The following is a 15,252-nucleotide window of genomic DNA, read 5'->3' on the forward strand; positions in this document are numbered from 1 at the left end:
TTGGCATCTGATGGAGAGGTGGGACAGTTCTCTGTCCCCACGACCCCACCCCTGGGTGAGCACTCGACGGTCTGCAGGGCGCACGGGGCCCCTCGCTGCACAGACACCCCAAGAGGAGGGGTAAGTAAACCACAGTGTGAGCCCACAGCAGGTGGCTCCATCCCACAGCAGGTGGTGTGTGCCCACAGCACATGGGGCGTGCCCTCAGCAGGTGGCATGCCCCCACAGTGGTGGCAAGCCCACAGCAGAGGGCACAGATACTGAAATGACCACACTGTAGCCACGAAGAGACTCTGGAACCTGGATACACCGAACTGCCAGCGACACACACGCTTAGGTCAAGTGGAAACTCCCGCACTCCCTGCTGCTGCATGTGGTCCTGAGCCACACGCCGCAACCCCCACCAACCCCCAAGAGCACCACTGACAGGAGATGCAGCCAAGGCACGCCTGAGCCTCTGGGAACGGGCTCCTCAAAGCTGCCAGCGTCACCATGGCCACGTCAGGGGACAGCACCCAGACGTCACCACAGCCACATCAGGGGATGGCACCCAGATGCATCTGCTCCTCCAGGCTTGGGGGACAAAGGTCAGCAAGGAGCTGCTGGCGGTGCCGCAGAGGGCGAGGGGCCGGAGCGGGCGGGGCTCAGACACGAGAGGCTCCGGGCGTGACCCCGACCCCAGCTGGGCCACGGGCCACGTCTGCACACCGGACACCCACCTTGGCCACTCTGCCCATGTCCTCCATGGTGGCCCTCTCGTGCGGGAACTGGGCGAAGGTCCTCTCGATCTTGGCAATGACGGCATCGATGTTCACCGTGTCCTGGGGGCGGCCGCGGGGGAAGTAGAAGGCGGGGATGCTCTGGCTGGCGGCCGGGGGCAGGGGCTCCTCCTTCTTGGTCTGGACCTGAGGGCAAAGCAGGGCTCGGAATCAGCGGGGGCGGGGGCGGGCCTCTTTCCACCTGCACAACGAATGTGGGTGGGTCGGGTCCCCAAGAGGGGTGCGCTGGGCCCGCCAACCCATGCAGGGACAGAGCACCACAGACCTCCTGAGCGCGAGGCCCGCCGGCCCCCCGAGATCCCACCAGCCAAGCATACGCGTACCACTTGTGACGGCCGCGTTGGCCCACACGGCCCACCTCCCCAGAGCACCTCGGGTGTGACCCCTGGGGACAAGCACAGCTGACCACCCAGGCTGCAGAGGCCAGTGTGGTGCTCGTGGACAACCTGCCTTGGGCCCCCTCCCCGAGGGCAGGTGGGCACAGGCGGGCTGTCCCTGGGCCACCACTCACAGCCAGGACACGGTGTCCTCTGGTCTGGAGCTCGCACCAGTCACCACCTGTCCCCACACCTGCACTTCCTGGTGGATGGACACAGGTCCAGGCAGCCAGAGGACAGCCTCAGCAAGTGCATAGCCCTGGGGGTCACTCCCCCAGAACAGGGCATGGCAGGGAGCCATCCCAGAGCCAACACCCACGCCCTCAGCCATGTCAAAGGGCAGCTGGTGCCCCCCCGCCAAGCCCTCTGGACAGTGTGTCAGGTGTGGCCCGGGCTGCAGGTACACGGAGGCCAGCTGCACCATCTACACAGATTGGAGCTGTGTCTGCAAATGCCCTGAGCAGAAGGGAGCGCTCAGCCAGACGGCTCAGCAAACACCTGCAGAGAGGCAGCTGAACGGGGACCGAGTAGCTGGGGGGAACTTGGCGGGCGGGTACCTCCAGGCTCCTCTGTGGCCACGCTCAACGAAGCTCGCTGTCCCTGGACTATAAGTCACTGTCCCCCTCAGGACGCAACAGTGCCCCTCTATGCTGACCCAGGAAGGCCTCCTTGGTGCCAGAAACAGCTGCCCTGAGTCACAACTGGTGAGCGGCCACAGAGAACATGTGCCTGGTCCCCTGACAGGCAGAGAAGAGGAGACAGGGTCCAGCCCACAGCCCCATGTCCAGGACACACCCCGTGCTTGGCTGCTTGGTGGCTGGGCACCCACGGACACACCTGACGAGGCAGGGAGAGCTCAGGGTCCTGGCGGGGAAGCACTGGAAGGAGAGGGCTCACGGCGGGCATGCCCCGTGCCAGCCATCTCCACCAAGCACCAGGCTTCACCCAGCACAGCACACACATCGCGGCTCCACGCCCGCAGCCAGGTGACCACCAGGACACACACGGACAGTCAGTGCCATCTGTGCAGTGACACTGACACTGGGGGTGGACGTCACGCTGACAACCTGCGGTGGGGACGCTTCTCCACCTCAGCAGCGCAGGGACCCCCTCAGTGCCCAGCAGCACGTCGGGGATGTGCTACGTTTCCCATGTGGTCCCTGAGGTGCCCAGTGAGATGCTCGGTGCTCAGTGACCTTACACAGGGTCGGGACCGCAGACGGGGCCGCGTTTCTAGAGAAGGCTGAGGCATCCTAAGTCAGGTGGACTGGGTCAACACGGCCACCTGGGGGCGCTGGGTGTCAGGTCCCTGATCGCCAAGCACAACCTCCCGGGCTGAGGCAGAGCCAGCTCTGTCCTGAGGGGTGACAGGATCAGCGGCCAAGTGAGGGGACAGGAAGGAGGGGAGAGGCCGGCAGCCCCAAGGTCACAGCCGTGGGGCAGGCGGGGTCAGCAGGGGACCATCTGTGGCCGCACACACAGAGGTGGCGCCCGCCTTCTCCTCCACTATCAGGACGGGGACGCCCCCCTCACCACCCACCCAGGAGGCAAGGACCAAGTTGCTGCCTGAGACACGGCAGAGCGGAGACTCGCCGCCACGGTGCAGTGGCCACTCCCTGAGTCACTGGCCACAGTGCCTGCCTCACAGGTAGTTCTCAGGCAGGCTCAGGAGACTTGCACAAAACAGACGCAGGGTGACAGAACTCAAGTCCCGCCAAAGCCCTGCACCAGAGCAAGCCTTCCTCCTTCGCCCTGCAGCCCCCGAGCTCCACTGTGCTCGTGGCTGGTCAGGCCCCCGTGGGGAGACACAGGCATCGGGGGCGGGGGGGGGGGGAACAGTGTGGTATCACTCGTCCACGGAGGCCTGGCAGGAGGGCCGGGTCCCAGGGACGCAGACAACCTGGGTGCACGTTTCCTGCTCAGGGGTGCAAAGGCACTCTCTAGAAGCTCAGTCTACACCAGGCAAAGTCTCCAATCTCTCCGCACGCAGCACCTCCTCCCACACCCGCCCGGCGCACGAGCTGGACCACCTCCATGGCACTGGCGGCCGCACTGTCAGTCTCAGGGGAGATGGGCCCCATGGGGAGAGGCGCTACTTGAAGCGGTGGAAGGGGAGCAGCCTCGCACCGGCCCCCGCCGCCCCCATCCCCACGGAGTGGAGCACAGGGCACATGCCACATGTGGGCTGTCCACAGACAGGGAGTCAACACGGGGACTCTGCCGTCTGATGGGAACAAAGACAGGCAAGGGTAATTTAACCCGGCACCCACTTCCCATGCCTGAGGTGCACCATGCCGTCAGCTGTTTAAAAGTCTGTTTTCTTTCTCTTTCCAGGGCTGCCCCTGTGGCATAGGGAAGTTCCCAGGCTAGGGGTCGAATCGGAGCTGCAGCTGCAGGTCTACACCCCAGCCACAGCAACACCAGATCCTTAACCCATGGAGCTGGGCCAGGGATCAGACCCACATCCTCACAGAGGTGATGCCAGGTTCTTAACCCGCTGAACCGCACCAGGAACTCCGACAGTACTTTCTTTCTGGTGTCTTCTCTGCACAGATACTCTGCCTGTATTTGCGGTCCTCTTACCAGCCTCCAGGGCACCACCTACTGGGGCTCTGACGGTTCGGTCATCTGTCCCCAGGCACCTCCTGTCTTTTTACCTGGTTGTGATGTTAGTTACCACGTGGAGTTACTCTAAACCCGGGGAGTCACTTTGTTCTCTCATCTCCCTACCACGGCTGGGAGGGGCGGCAATCCTGACTCCATATCCCCGCGGGCAGACTCACGACAGCGGGCTCTGCCCTGATGTGGGCGAGGTCTGAGGTCCGTGCGGTGGCCTGTCAAACCTTACATGGCCAGCGGGGCTGGGACAGGCCACACAGGGTGAGGGGACACAGGTACAGGAGGACTGACCCCCAGCCCAGGCTCAGGGGCTCAGCCGCATCGCAAGGAGGATGGAAGCTGGATGGGCCATCCTGGGTAGAGGGGCCCCAAGGTCCTATCTAGGACCCGCGGTTATTCAGAGAAGGAACTTCAGGATCGTGGAGGAGTCGTGGACACCAAGAACGGCGGTCACCTGCACCCACCCAAGGGCTGCTCCCCCGCCTCATCTTGCTAGGCCCCCACTTGCCCCACAGTGTCTAACCACGCCCACCACATCCTGCCCCGCCACGCCCGCCCCACCCCATCCCACCCCATCCCATCCCATCCCATCCCATCCCGCCCCGCCCCGCCCCGCCCCGCCCCGCCCCATCCCGCCCCGCCCCGCCCCGCCCCGCCCCGCCCCGCCCCGCCCCGCCCCATCCCGCCCGCCCCATCCCGCCCCATCCCGCCCCGCCCATCCCCGCCCCGCCCATCCCGCCCCGCCCCATCCCGCCCCGCCCCATCCCGCCCCGCCCCATCCCGCCCCATCCCATCCCGTCCCATCCCATCCCGCCCCATCCCATCCCATCCCATCCCATCCCATCCCATCCCATCCCATCCCATCCCATCCCATCCCATCCCATCTCCTCTGGCCACGCCCAGTTAATGCTGTTGCAAAGACCTTGGAGACTGAGGATGCTACGTCACAGTCATAGTGCCTGCGTCCCAAAGAAAGAAGGTAAACACATCCCCCAAAGGCCCAGGGAAGTAACCGAAATGAAGGAGGGAGACCCTGCACTCCAGCTGGAGTCCGTCGTGCGACTGTTGACCCCGGGGTCACGGTGCCACAGTGTCACAGCCAACAGTCCCAGTCCATCCTGGATGGACGGGAAATACAGAGGGAGTTGAAGGCACGTGGAAGGAGCGACCACCAGCGCACACGGGGGCTTCGGGTCCAGGCTGTTTCTGCCTGCGCGTCTCGAGTTCCAGAGAATGAAGGCAGCTAGAGAAAGTAGTACTTTAACGGCTCAGGGCGTAACCACACCTCTGCTCGTTCCGGCCGTGCTCACAGAGTACACGAGGCAGCGATTCCACCCACGGAGAAGGTCTCCCTCTCCTGCGCCTGCTGCTCCCCTCTCCTGGGGCCGACACGAGGACCCTGAGCTCCCCACGTGCCTCCCCTCGCCTCTGTCCTGGCCTTTCTCAGACCTGAACCCAGCAGAGTGCTCTCCCACCCTCAGGGCCCAGAGGCCTCACCTCCCAGGCCCACGTTTCATGAGACACGCCCGGGGCAAAGCAGTGCTGGACACACGGGGCTGCTGCCTCCTGGAGTGGGAGCGTGGGGGAGAGAACGCACCCGAGACAGGAACCAGGGGCTGAGAGGAGGGGGCATGGGGAGGAGGGAGGAGCAGGGGGCATGGGGAGGAGGGAGCATAGGGAGGAGGGGAGAGGAGCAGGCGGGGAGAGGAGGGGATGAAAGTCCAGGCAGGGGAGGGAAGCTGCTCCACCCAGGCTGGAGCAGGAGGCTGGGAACACAGACACCATGCCAGGAGGTTTGCTCTCCACAGCCTTGGCGACAACACCCCCTGCAGTGCCAGCAGGACCATTATCCCATGACACCACACACGTCCCTTTCACCAAGTCCTCCTGCGGGAGCAGGACAGGGAGCGTGAGCACCACACCACTGCCCTGGGCCACAGGGCAGGGGTGCATCTGTCCTGGGGGGTGCCACTGTCCCTGCCTGTCTCAGGGCCTGGGCACCACGGTCCCTCCCCAACACCCCCACAGCCCCTGCCTCACTTCCTCCAAGACCAAGCTCAGATCCACCTGCCACAGCTGGTCAAGACAGAGCCCACTCCGCCCACCCTCTCCAGCCATGAGCTGCTCCCTCACAGGAACTGTCACCCCTGGTCACAAGGCCATCCACAGATGACACCCACCTGCACTGGAGCCCACCTCCATCCACATCTGTCCTGTCCCCCACCTGTCCCCCTCCCCCATTCCCTCCCCCCATTCCCTCCCCCCATTCCCTCCCCCCACGCTCACCCCACCTGTCCCCGCCCCACTGTCACCCCCACCTGCTGCCCCTCACAGGCCTCTCCAGGCTCAGTAGGGTTTCCTGTAGTCCCAACTAGAAGCAGCAGGGCCACCCCCACCCTAGAGCAGGCTCCCAGGGTGAGGCACTCACAGAACCTCCAAAAGTGCTGCCCCAACAGGAAACAACCTTCCTCTCTTTCAGAAAGCTGTGCTTCAAACTGTAAAGGGACCTTTCTTTCTGTGGCAACCCCTCTGCTGGATGGAGCTCAAGATGCTGGCCCGCACATCTTCCAGTGTCTTCTGGAGCACGTCCACAGACGGGCGGGAAGGCAAGGAATTCTCAGGCCTCACACACCAGGCAGGAAGGGGGACCCAGCAAGGCTGGTGGGGCCTGAACAGGACCTGCCTCCAGGGCAGGGCGAAGGTCACCCCCCAGCCTTGTAGAGCTCAGGGGACAGGAGGCAGCTCAGGGGACAGACCGGCCCCTGCCAGGGGATCCCCGTGGCTGCACCTTCGATGCAGAGGGTAAACCACAGAGAGATTCCCACCCCACCATGACCCCTGGGGAGCAGAGGAAAATCGTGGGTCTCAAGCCTGGCACCATCCCCATGGCAGGGAGCTGGCGGGCTAGAGGTCCCTCCACCCCAGAACACAGCCTCAGCAGACTGTCACTCAAGCCCACAAGCCACACTCAAGCCATCTGTATGGGCCCCAGACCCTCAAGCCAAAAACGTCAAGCTGTCCCAGGCTGGCAGCGCCCGAAGCAGCAAGACCTCCTGAGGATAAAGCCATCCTCCTTTCAGGACTCCAGAAACCCCCAACGTCACCCGGAAAACAAGTAGGTCATGGTCAAACCTTCGAACACACATGGAAACAGGGCACCATGCAGCTGAGTGCAGACAGGGAGCAGGATCGAACCTGCACAGGCTCCAGGCCCTGGAGCTATCACGAGAGAGAACCAACATGCTTCGTGTATTTCCAGAAATAAAACACAGGCTTGAGAACACACGAGCAGGCAGATTTAAGACAGACCCAAGTAAGACCTATAGAAATGAAAAGGAGATGAAGAGAAAACACACTTGTCAGACGGGGTAAAGAGCAGATCAGGCACCACCAGGGAGAGATTCCGTGACGGAAGAGAGAAGTGAAACTCGTGTTCAGACTGCAGCCGGGACAGCGGGAGACGCATCCAGGGAGTGCAGGAGCCATGAGCCCCAGGGGTTAGAGAAAGACCCGCACCTGGACCAGGACAACGAACCTGGAGAGCCCAGAGCTGCCAGCAGAAGTGCAGACACAGCCCAAAAGGAACGAACAGGATGAAAAGGGGGAAGGGGGGCCATGACCAAGGGCGCAGCTAGACCTCCAGCCAGCTCTCAGCGGGAACGACAGATCCCAGGAGCCGGAGAAAAGCAGTCTCCATCTAGGACTCCCCTGCTGTGAAGGTGTCTGTCACATGACAGGAACACTGAGGCATTTTAAAGACCAAAATGAGAGCAAGACCTGCCACGAGAGGACACCTGCTCAGGAGAGGCTGAGGAAGCTGTGTCAGGTGGAAGCAAAGTGCCCCCAAATGCAAGACAGAAAAAGAGCCAGGCAGGTGCACATGGGGGCAAACGCATGTAGCAACCACATAAATCAGGCACATAAAGGTCATTCTACCTCTTGTTAAGGACTCTGTCAAGACAACAGCATAACTGAAAGGCTGGTGGAACTGAAGGGGTTAAGCGTTTTGACGTGGAGTGTAAAGAGATCGACTTGGAACCCAGGACGGTGACACCACTGGCGTGTAAGAAAAGCAGGAAGCTGGCGCCAGGAGGTCTGGGCTCACAGGGAAAGATAAAAAGGAGGCAGGAAAGGGGAGCCTAAGAAGAAGCACAAAATGAGATGAAAATAAATCAAAATGGACTAATAGACTTAATAAATGTAAATGGACTAATGTTCCAGTTAAAATACAAAGATCAGATAGAAAAAAGAATATTTACCTCCAAGAGACTCACAGAAGGTATAAAGACTCAGTGGGTGAAAACCGTTAGCAAATGGGGGAAGATCCAGAAGCCAACAGCAGGGAAACGGAGGCCAGTATCGCCGTGCCATGCCCAGAGAGTGGGCTGGAGGTGCGGGCCTGCGGAGGGGGCGGCCATGCCCAGCTGGCATCAGGCCAGGAACCTGCCCCAGCACAGCCTCACCCAGGCCAAGCCGAGGTGCTGCGAGGGAGGCTGGGCACAGCTCCCCACACCCGACAACGGAGAAACAAAACAGCCCAGCGCGGACACGGGAGATTTACGGTTTAATCTCCAGGCCAGAAATAGAGCGCAGAGGCACAGCTGCAGGCACGCATCCTGCAGCGCACAAGGCACCACTGGGAGCTGGCCCGCGCCTAGCCCTACAGGTCCCAGCCAAGCCACAGGGACCCGTTCCAGAGCTCCCTGCAGTCAGGATGGACATACAGGGACAGCAAAAGTGGCACAAACACATGTGTGTGCCACACAGTGAGGCGCAGAAACAAAGGGAGACACAGAGAGAGTGGGGGGAGGGAGACAGAGAGAGGGAGCATGTGCTCCACGGGGCTGAGGCCCCTTAGAGAGTAAGCAGCAGCAGCACGGGTGGGCACCAGATTTCCAAAGGCGATGCCACCCCCACCTCCAGCAACCTGCCTGCTGCCTCCTGGGGCTTGTCACCCGGTGCTGGTCAAGATGACAGCTTGGTCACAAAGAGCTATTTCTGGCTCAGGCCGGGAGGCCAGGGCTCCCTGACTCATCACTGATCCAGAACTAACAGGGCTGCCCACAGCCCACTAGATCCACACAGGGCCTGGCCAGCTAGAAACCAGCACAGCCTCTGCGCAGAGGCCAGAGGCCAGCACCTGGGGTGTGGCTGAGCTGCTCTGGACAGCAAGTGGGCATATGAGGACAGCACGAGCTGTGGAGGAGCTGGTGGAGCAGGGACTCCACGTCTGCCCAGCATGAGCTACCCCTGGATCAGCACCAGACCAGAGGCAGGGCTGGGGCTGGGGCTGGGGCGGGCAGGGCAGTGCTATTGCATCCAGAAAGAGTGGCCACATCAGGTCGGGTCGGGACACTGTGCGTCAGAGGGCACTCAGGGCCCGCCCTGCCCAGTGCTGTGACCCCTCATGGTCTCTGAGACGCCCAGAAGCCAGGCTGTGACTGTGAGGAGGGTCAGCTCCACGTCCAGCACTGTCACCTGGGGGACAGCTGCACTGGGGTCTGGGTGCTTTGTGGGGCCCATGTGGACCTGAAGGACCCCACAGGGAGGCAGGACAAGTGTGAGCAGGACGGGGGCAGTGACAACATGGAGGGAAGCAGGGGAGCTCATGGTACAGTCCTGGGGTGGGGGGAGGCACAGGGTAGGCCACAGAACAGCAGTGTACTGTCATGAGCTTGGCACCAGGTCAAACGGACATGGCTGTGGACTACGTGGGGTTTTAAGGCTGCCCAGAGTGCACAAGGCCCGAGCACCTGCAGGCAGGGCAGGTGGGCAGACACAGCACAATCCACACTGTGGACCATCCATTGCCCCACATCCAGTGGACACCCACTAAAAGCACTGGCTGTCTCCCTGTCCTGTTGCCACGCCTTCTAGTGACCTGAGAAATCAGTCTCCTCCCCGTCACCTTTGTGCACCATTGTTGCGATGGTTTTTCTGGGTCCTTTATGCTTCCATAGAGTTTTATTTTATTTTAGGGTTGCACCTGCAGCACATGGAAGTTCCAGGCTAGGGGTCCAATCGGAGCTTGCAGCTGCTGGCCTACCAGCACAGCCACGCCACACGGACCCGAACCACGCCTGCACCTTACACCACAGCTCACGGCACCACCGGCTCCTTAACCCACTGAGCGAGGCCAGGGTGTCGAACCTGTGTCCTCATGGATACTAATCGGGTTCATCACTGCTGAGCCACGGAGGAACTCTGTAGTTTAGAGTCATGTCGATTCACACGAAAAAGGCCGCTGAGGTCCAGATGATGACTGTCTGGCCTGCCGGTCCCTGGGGAGCGTGGCCTCCACACGGCGACCCCGTCCATCCGCAGAGGTCGGAGGGGGCGGTCTGCCCTCCTGCTCGGTTGTGGTGTGGCCGCGCGGTCTCACGGCTGCTGTCTGGGTGGGACCTGGGTGTCGGTCCCTTAAACGCTGTCGTGAATGACGTCGGCCTCGTGTCCGCTCCACCGCTCCGCCAGAAGCGCAGGCCCCTGCCCTCCGCCCTGTGACCTTGGACCACTCGTCCTAGTTCTGCGATCCGTGGAGGTGCAAGGGAGGGCTTTGTGCATCAGGGGCCGAGGTCACGTCTCTGCTGTCTGGGCCCTCTGCCCCGGCCGAACCCCTCGGGTTGGATCTGGTCGGGGGTCACGCTGAGATTGGGCGCGCTGGCACTGTTCCTCCTCAGCGGAAGGCGCCCCCTGTCTTCCTCGGGAGGGCGTGCTGCAGGTGTGCTCAGACTCCACCCATCAGGAGGGGGCTGCCTCGTGCCTTTAGGTGGCCGGGAATGCCGGAGCGGGTGGGTGTCCAGCTTGTCCAAGGCTCGTGGTCGTGCAGTGTTTGCTCATGGTCTGTGCGCTTACCTGGCCTCACTGCCTGGGGTGGACCCCGCCGATCCCAGGCGGTGACCCCACCCGTGGCTGGGCCGAGAGGGCTCACGCGCTGAGAGGTTGGTGTTCCGCTTGGCCGTTGGTCTGCCCTCCACGTGCTGTTGCGGGTGCGGTGTCGGGCAGGGCGGGCCTCCTAAAGGAGAGGCCTGTGCCTCCTCCTTCCTTCCTGCAAGACTGTTCGGTCCTTTCTGCCTTAAAGTGCCGGCGACTCTCATGCGACCGCTTCTTCCCTGTGTCGAGGTCTACCCCAGTGCCGTGTGCGGGCTCGGAAGCCCCGTGGCGTGCAGCCCCCATGCCCCCATGGCAGTGCCACGTGGAGGCTGGGCCCGAGGGTCAGTCCGGAAACATATACATACCCTGCAACACCCCTTGCCTCGGGGGAGACGTGTCGTGGGCTTTGGGAGTGCTCACAGTGCGTGAAGGCGGGTGCTTCTTGCCGTGGGTCTCGTGGCCTTCTAGACCCGGGCAGGGTAACACCAGGCGGCCCGCGACCCTCCTACAGCCGACCCCTCGACTGGAGGCCCCCTGCAGCGGGTGTGGGGTCGCCGCTCTCTCATTGACGCCGTGTCGTGGGCAGGCCTCTCGTCCTGGGTTTTATGGGCAGCCTTTGGTTCTGACACTGAGAACCATGGGAAGAGTGGTGGCAGGTCTTGTCTGGTCCCAAAGGAGCCCAGGAACCTCAGTCTCCAAGGAGAACCCCCGGGTGCCCACTGTCCCTCCCCACCCCAGGGTCTGCACCGCGAGGTCGGGCATGGTCCTACCTGCACTGCTATAAAGGCAGTTTTCACCAGTATTTGCCCAGCGAGTGGCTCCTCTGGCCCTGGGGGCTCTTCCTGCTTCTCCTAACAGTGTCTCCAGCCTGGCCAGGGCCTCGCGCGTCTGGAGCACGGGGCCAGGGCCTCAGGAGGGAAGCAAGCCAGGGACCCTGCCTCTGCCCAGGCCATGCGCCTGTGCCTCCAGACTCTTCCTGAGTGGAGGTGCTGCTTCCGAAGTCCTGGCTGCAGGGGGCAGATGGTCTCCGCCCAGGGGGCCTAAGCCGCAGTCCTGCGAGAGTCCCGTCTGCCTGGGTGTCCCAGGCCTGCTCCATCCCGTGGCCTGCAGCCTGGCCTTGTCACCTCTGCCCCTCGCCCTGGGCTGTGCTGGGTGTGCCCGTGCTCTTGGGGAAACGTTGCTCTTTCCATGGTCTGGGGTCTGCGCCCTCTCCCGTGCATTCCCTTTGAGCTGGAGGACCTGCTGACCTTGCCCGGTGGACTAGCGGCAGATGAGTAAGAGGTTGCATTTCTCTGCCTGCATCGACCCTCCTGTTTGCAGCAGGTTTAGGGTGCCAGGCGCCTGTATGGAGCCGTCTTGCACCCTTAGCAGGGGCATGCAGGTCCCAGCACTGCTATGGAAACAGAACATAGAGCTGACTTGAAAGGTAAGGCCCAGAGGCCCTGCAGGCAGGCTGGTTGACCAGGCATGTGCCACCGCCCCGGCTGGTCACTCTCTCGGTGCAGCATCGCTGAGCTTCGCCACCAGAAATCATCCCCCGGGCTCAGAAGCCAATGGTCAGCCTGGCCCCGGGTCAGGCAGGCTGGTTGCGTGGGTCTGCCGTCTGCGGGACAGCCCATGGGTGGGCTCTGCAGGTTCCCCCCCCCCCATCTGCTCGCCCCTTTGTTCCTGCAAGAGCATTCCTAGAGCCCCGCGGGGGTCCCCCTCTGTCCTGCGCAGGACTGCAGCCACCACGTCGGCCAGATGCCATGGCGAGTCTCAGGGCCGGCCCTGGTCTGGATGGAACACGAGCTCCACACAGACCTGGCGTGTGGGGACCTCCCCCTGGTGTGTGTGTGTGTGGTCAGGGCCACGTGCGGCTGCAGCAGTCTCACATGGCTGTTGTGTGTCCAGATCCACAAGGGTGCACTGCAGGGTGCCCCCGGATTGTGACAAGGCACCGTGTGCATCTGTGTGCAAGTGCCCACGTGGGCTCCTGTTCACACATGAACCCGACTGTGTGGGAAGCACAGGCTCTGAACTCTGCCCGGGGCCTGTGAGACAAACAGGGTCAAGAATACCCCCCAAACAAGTCCATCAAGCAGGAAGCGGGGGTGGGGGGCCTGCCCTCCCCCCAGCATCTTTGTCCCAAGTCCAGGGGGTGGCGGAAGGTCAGCCCTAGTAGGAGGAGGTGGTCCTGGGACCTCAGAGGTGGAGACGGAGGTCAGCTCGGGGGAGGGGGGAGGGGGAGGGGGGGATTGTCCAGAGGTGGGGCCGGCCCTGTGTCTGCGTGGTCCTCATGTCAGATTCGGGGCCCCTGCACTCCCCACTCAGTGCATGACCGTCTGCTCGTGTGACCACCCACGCCGTCTGCATCTTCTGCGTCACCCTCCACACCACCCGTGTCTTCTGTTCACTTCCCACACCACCTGCGTCCTCTGCCTTGTCTGCGTCACCCCTCCCCATCCCTGTCACCGTCCCATCGCGCTCTACACCGTCGTGTCCGTGCGAGGAAGCTTTAAAACTCCCCATCCTTGGACCGAGCCCATCGGAGTGTCGCCTGCAGTGTAAAGTTTCTGTATCTCAACTCAGGTGCCGAGCTGCCTCCAGCCCCGCTCCTTTGGGGTGAGAGGGAACAGCCCTAGGGCCGCACGTGGGCTCGGGGGGCCCAGCGGGCGCCGTGGCTCCCCCGGTGCTGCACAGACCTCCCTGTCTGGAGCGAAGTCCCCTCCCTCCGGGAACTCGCAGGCGGCGTCTGCGCACCATCTGTCCCGGCCGGCCACCGGACAGGCCGGGTCCCGCGCGGCGGAGCCAGTGAGAGCGCGGCTCCCAGCGGAGAGCAGAGGCGCCTCCGCGTTCAGCGGAAGCTCAGGGCCGCGCGCGGATCTGCCCGGCGCGGCCCGGCCCAGCCCCGCCGGAGGGGCGCCGCAGCAGGCGCCCGGCTCGGCCTGTGGAATGCGCGCGGCCCGGCCCGGCCCCCACAGCGCCCGGCGGGCGACGCATGGAGCGCGCTGAGCCCGCGCCCGGACCGCCCGAGCCCGCCGGCCCGGCCAGCCGCAGCCCCGAGAGCGCGCCCGCCCGGCCCCCGGCGGCCCATGCGAGGCGACATGCGGTCGCCGGACCTGTCCCTGCGCCAGGACCCCGACCTGCGGCAGGAGCTGGCCTCGCGGCCCGCGCTGCGACTTCGTGCTGCCCCCCGTTTCAAGAAGAGGCTCAAGGCCTTCCAGCAGGTGCGCCGGGGCCTCGGCAGCCGGGCGAGGCCGGGCAGGCGCGGGTGGGCGCCGCCTTCGCTCCGGAGCCTCAGCTGGGAGCGGCTGCCGTCTTGTTAGCGAGTTTGTTAGGGGAGGTTATTGGGGGAGTTGTTAGGCGGCTCTTGCCGCCGTTTTAGCGGGTCTGGGACAGGCAGGGTGCCTCTCCGCGAGGGGGGAGCTTCCCCCTCGGTAAAGCGGGGGGACTGGACCCTCCGAGGGGCCGGGGGAGCCCCGGGTTGTCGGACGCAGGGCACCGTCGGGAGCGGTGTTTGCTGTGAGCGCGTGGCGCCCGGGGTCTGTAAGGACTCCGCCTGTCAACATCTCCGCCCTGCTCGGGGCTCCAGAGGAAACCCCGTTCTGTCTGTGCCTCCGACATTAGTGGAGGGGCCGTGGAGTTCAAAGCCCTGGCCGCCCTGGGAGCATTTTGTGATTGGAGGAGCTGCTTTACAGTTCAGGGCTCTTAATCACTTGTACTTAGCCCCATCAAGAGTTAAGGCTATGTCACCCCCTAAAAAGCCCATCAAATCAGACCAGGCTGCTTGGGGTGGGAAGGACTGCTTTCTGCTGGTACCTGAACCGGATTGCTTTTCTGAGGCCGTTTCTCAACTTTTGCAGAGCTTCTGAATTTCCTCTGTCTGATCTCCGTTCCACTTCCCGGCAAGCGGGTAGTGCTTGGGAGTTTGGGAGGAACGTGTTTAGGGTCGGGGTGTTGCCGATCTCAAAGCAGAGCCAGCCAGGCTGCTGCCCTTGTTTTATAGGAAGGGGCCTCGGTGTTTGCTGGCTGCTCTTGGTCCTACCTGTGCACACACGCTGTGCTGAGATGGTCTCTAGTATTGGAAACCCTGCCCTCCCCTGACGGTGGCCGTCACTTGGTGGTGGGGGCCCTCCTGGCTCCAGGCTGCAGGCAGACCGTCCCTGACTGTCTGGGTTGTTCTAGGACAGCTGTTGATCTTACAGAAGCACTTTTTGGAAACGTGCTTCGCGAATGCTTTTAAGAGGAAGGAGTTTCATGTTACAAGTTTCCTGAGAGGGACAGCGGGCTGCCTAGAGGAGTGCCCCTTGGGGGTGGGGGAGTTTTCCTGGTGTTCAGTCCCTGATGTTTGAGGATGGATTCAGGAGGTAGCCTCAGTGGCTACCCTCCAGGGTAGACCAGGCTGAGGGGAATGGTTAGGATGGTGGGGAGATGATGGGTGGGTGGTGGACACATGGGGGTGTGTGTGGGGGGTTTTGTGGTGTGGGGGGGGTGTGTTGTGTGGGGGGGTGTGGGTGTGTGGGGGGGTTTGGGGGTGGGGTGGGGTTTCGGTGTTTGTTGTGTAGGGGGTGTTGTGTGTGTGGGGTTGTGGGGGTGACGGGGATGGTGGGCAGTGCCTTAGACGT

At 63.1% G+C, this 15,252-nt stretch overlaps 1 protein-coding gene across 1 annotated transcript in view; it reads right to left on the minus strand.

Moving 5' to 3' along the window:
* Positions 1-788: 788 nt before the first annotated feature.
* The window catches only part of LOC125118832 (proline-rich proteoglycan 2-like), a 186,663-nt gene continuing 172,199 nt past the window's right edge, over positions 789-15,252 (minus strand). Inside the window, exon 6 of the mRNA XM_047765660.1 lies at positions 789-905. The gene's annotated coding sequence lies outside the window, so the exon portion shown is untranslated. The remainder of the gene's footprint in view (positions 906-15,252) is intronic.

The sequence above is a fragment of the Phacochoerus africanus genome, chromosome X (genome assembly GCF_016906955.1).
Source record: "Phacochoerus africanus isolate WHEZ1 chromosome X, ROS_Pafr_v1, whole genome shotgun sequence".
NCBI lineage: Eukaryota > Metazoa > Chordata > Mammalia > Artiodactyla > Suidae > Phacochoerus > Phacochoerus africanus.